The 4034-nt window shown below is 37.3% G+C and overlaps 1 non-coding gene across 1 annotated transcript; it reads left to right on the top strand.

The window, feature by feature from the left end:
- Positions 1-1001: 1001 nt before the first annotated feature.
- On the top strand, positions 1002-1108 carry LOC141715763 (small nucleolar RNA R71). The gene has a single exon (XR_012572513.1). It is a non-coding gene; the product is annotated as a small nucleolar RNA R71 (small nucleolar RNA).
- Positions 1109-4034: the final 2926 nt, after the last annotated feature.

Genomic DNA, 4034 nt, shown 5'->3' with positions numbered 1-4034 from the left:
TATGTTGATGTGAAGTTTCTTGAACACCTCCAGAAACTTAGCAAATTGCTTATCCATCTTTTGCTTCTGCAGCCTTTTAGGAAAAGGAGGTGTATGATAGATCTATTTCTCCCCTGTATTACCCTCAAGAGGAGTGTGTTTCACAGTTTTCTTCCTTGGTTCCACGTCTGCTTCCTTCTGTACATCTTCTTCAACCACAACTTCATCTTATGGAACTTGAGATTTCCCGGGGTTTGCAACATTCCCAGACCTCAGTGTAATTTTCTTAACCTGCTCTTTTGCTTCCTTCTTTCCTGGAACTTCTATGTCACTAGGGAGTGTACCAGGTTGTCGATTTAGCAAGGCATTGGGAATCTGCCCAATTTGATTCTCCAAGGTCTTAATAGAAACCACTTGGATCTTACACATGAGCCTCAACTCCTCCAATTCAGATTTTTCATTAGATTATTGCAGTTGGAGTTGTTGTCTTGGTGCATATTGCGGTTGTTGAAAACCAGAAGGGTTGAATTGCTTTGCTGCATACGGCTGATAAAGCTGTTGCACCGCATTCTGATTATTGCTCCAGCTGAAGTTAGGATGATTGTGGCTATTAGGATGATAGGTGGCTGGAACTGGTTGTTGCGACCTCTGAAAGTTGCTCACGAACTGAGTTGATTCACTAGATATAACCCTGCTCCGTCTCATACGCACTGGCACAAAGCTCACAGACACTAGTGATCTGATTAACTCCATAATTAGCTAAAGAATCCACCTTCATCGTCAAAGCCTTAATCTGAGAAGCTATGGCAATAGCTACATCCACCTCCAATATTCCTGCTACCTTACCTTGAGGTAGTCTCTGAGAAGGGTTCTGGTATTTATTAGCAACCATCAGTTCAATCAACTCATAAGCTTCATCGTAACTCTTAGCCCATAAGGCTCCACCTGATGCTGCATCAAACATGGGTCTAGATTGTGCTCCCAAACCATTATAAAAGCAGTTGATAATCATCTAGTCAGACATCCCATGATGAGGACACTTTCTAAGTATCTCCTTATAACGATCCCAAGCTTCACATAAAGACTCTCCCGATTGCTACATAAATTGAGTAAGAGCATTTTTTATTGCAGCCAACACTTAGCTTTATCCCTCAGAGAGAATGGGAAAAGCCTCAGCTTAACAGCATCTTCAGAAACATTGTTGAAATTGAAAGTGTTGCAGATCTCGATGAAATCTCTAATATACATGTTGGGATCTTCCATTGGAGAACCCCCAAACTGAGCTGAGTTCTGCACCATCTGAAACGTGCTAGCCTTGATTTCAAAAGTGTTAGCCACGATGGCTGGTCTGACAATGCTAGACTGAATATCATTGATCTTCGGTTGAGAGTAATCCATCAAAGCCTTCGGATTCGCTGCTGGTTCTCCCATTGCAATAACAACTTCTTCTTCAACTTTCTCCTCAATAAAAACTTCTTCAACTACTTCCTCCGCTTTATCCAGTGTTCTCTTGCGAGATCGAGAACGCGTTAGCATACACGCTCTCTAGAGTACCTGAAACACAACAAGCAAACAAGTAAGTAAAATATCTGAGTCAGTGAACTTTAACGATCACTGATGTCAAGCACATAAACTAAAAATTAATACCGAGTCCCTGGCATCAGCGCCAAAAACTTGTTAGGACGAAAACACGCGCTAAAATTACACGCAAATATACGCATTCGCAAGTAATATAGAATTCTTTCTAGTTCGTTCCCACAGAGACTGGTTTAGGTTAAGTTCAATTTATGCACTTATGCAACAATGATATGGTTATCGTTCAATGCTAAGACAAATAACAAATTGGGTTTTTGATTAAACTAAGAGATTATACTAATTAACATTAAATAAGAGAATTGAGGTTGAATTACTTATATGAGACAAACATCGAATTCTAACTTCATTAAATACTTCATTCAAAGTTATTGTTCTTAACCTTAGCATGCAATGGTGATGACAACTAATCAGATAACACGAAACTAGTAAACGCCAATTTTCGTTGTATGAATATCCTACTACCAGACATCCACAAAAGATATAGAAGCTGAATAGTCACAAATTATGTTGAGACCCTATATGTCTATAGAATTTGACAACATAAAGGTTAAAATTACATATGAATCATGCATAATGAATACATGAACCTATGCTAGCATGGAAAGTTCTAAATCTCTATATTCACTATCGCTTCAATAAAGATTAACATGATATCTTATAAGTTCGCGACGCTCATAAGACGAATAAGCACAACCAATACTAGGTTATCAGACAATCACCACACACTAAGATATCGAAACAAATTAACTATTGAAATCCATAAGTAAATCCGTTAGAACCCCGCGATAACGATTAGTTCATTACCGAACTCATCATCACCATGGGTTCCGATGAAAGCATGGTATAATAAAATAAGTCTTTATAAACTGAATAAATAATCAAAGTACGTTAACATGAGTATTAGGTTCAGCAATAAAGAAAACGAGCATCCAAAATTATAACTTAAGCAAAGAATCACAAGTAAAAATAAGTTTTTCTTCTCCTTCGTTGAATTTGTGCTCCTAGGTCTTCTCGTCGTCTTCTCCTTGCTCTATGTTATAAAAAACATCTTTAAAGAGTCTTTATATAGCAACCCAAATCTTCCAAAAGCCCAGCATATCACACTTCTATTCAATTCAGGAATCTCAGAATTCGACTCGGCATGGCCGCTATGTGAAGCGGCGCGGCCGCCCTGACATTCTGTAAACCGAGCGCGACCGCTCTGGACTTGGGCGCGGCCTCCTTGTGCTTCTGCTAAAACTTAATTTTCTTGCTTTCTTTTGTTGGTTTCTTCGCGCATTTGACCGAGGCTCCATCCTAACACTCTTCTAGCATAAAAACAATGTGAAAACCTTTCCTTCTTCCGATTATTCCCTGAAATGCAAAACACTACAAAAACACATCAAATACACAAATAACTTGAGTACAAAACACCAATTCGAGCCTTTTTAAAGCATTCTTAAGTGGAGATAAATGCCACTTAACAACAAGTCAAAAAGTCCATATAGAGAACTGAAGATATCAATAAGTCAAATTCTACATGTCGAGAACTGGAGATATCGACAAGTCAAAAAGTCTACTTATAAAGAACTAGAGATATCGACAAGTCATTCTACTTGTAGAGCTCTGGAGACCTCGACGTGTCATAAAACCTATCGAGAAGTGGAGATATCGTTAAGTTATTTCACTTATCGATATGTGACATCTCTACACAATAAAGGAGATCTCGACAAACAGCTTCATAATTCAGAATACAGACAACTCGAAGATCCAAGATTATCAGTCAACAAACAATTCTATCACTGAATTGGAAAGCCTAAAAATGCAGCTTGAAGAATGCAAGATCAAGGGCCAAGATGAACTGGACAAAGAAGGATCACAGACCTAATAGATACTACATAAATATGCTACACTAGAAATAGAAACAGACAAATGAGCTTTATAAAATTTGTTGGTCTATTTTAGTGCAAATTCTGTAAACTGTTAATGTTGATCTAAGAAATATGCCACGAGTCCTTAGTTTAGTAGTAACAAACAGATCTAGAAAATCTTGTATTCTCTCAAGAGAAGTAGCTGAGTTCTTATTTTCAAGAACACATATTTGTAGAACAAACAAATTTGATTTAATACAAATCAAGTGAGTTTTTGATAAATTACTTGTGTCTTAATATTTAGTCTTTTATCACTACAAATTTATCTAGCTGTTAAGTTCTAAGAGCCACAAACATTCAAAGTTAATCAAGAAAATAAGAAAACACATTCAACCCCCCTTGTATTGCACTTCATACCTAACAGAAACCCTGTTAGATATATTTGAGATGTCATGTCTAATATGATTTGTGTTTAGTTTTCAGAACTTAACAACAGGACAAATCAGGACTTATTGGAAGTCAGAACTTAATATCAGAACTTAAGGTCATATCAGAACTTAAGTGCGGGAAGACTTTCATTTAAGGAAGGAAGCTGATTTACAATAGAAG

The sequence above is a fragment of the Apium graveolens genome, chromosome 3 (genome assembly GCF_009905375.1).
Source record: "Apium graveolens cultivar Ventura chromosome 3, ASM990537v1, whole genome shotgun sequence".
Classification (NCBI taxonomy): Eukaryota; Viridiplantae; Streptophyta; class Magnoliopsida; order Apiales; family Apiaceae; genus Apium; species Apium graveolens.
This window is presented reverse-complemented; position numbering and strand designations above follow the sequence as displayed.